Genomic DNA, 257 nt, shown 5'->3' on the forward strand with positions numbered 1-257 from the left:
CTCAAGTGACTAAATAACGACGTCTTTAAAACATCTTTTTTGTGACATCGTAATGACCTTTCTGTATAACGTCTTAAAAACGTATTATTGACGTTTAGAGATGTCATAAAAACGTCATTAAGTCATCTAAAATGTCGTCATCGATCTGTGACATTAGACTATCATTTTGAAGATATTCGCACGATATTTTTAGTCATTCCTTGGTTATTTTTTATCCTGAACTTACTTAGATTTGGATGTCATTTTGACGTGTCTGC

Source organism: Odontomachus brunneus, unplaced genomic scaffold, assembly GCF_010583005.1.
Source record: "Odontomachus brunneus isolate Ranch 3 - 2012 unplaced genomic scaffold, Obru_v1 Obru_scaffold_161, whole genome shotgun sequence".
Classification (NCBI taxonomy): domain Eukaryota; kingdom Metazoa; phylum Arthropoda; class Insecta; order Hymenoptera; family Formicidae; genus Odontomachus; species Odontomachus brunneus.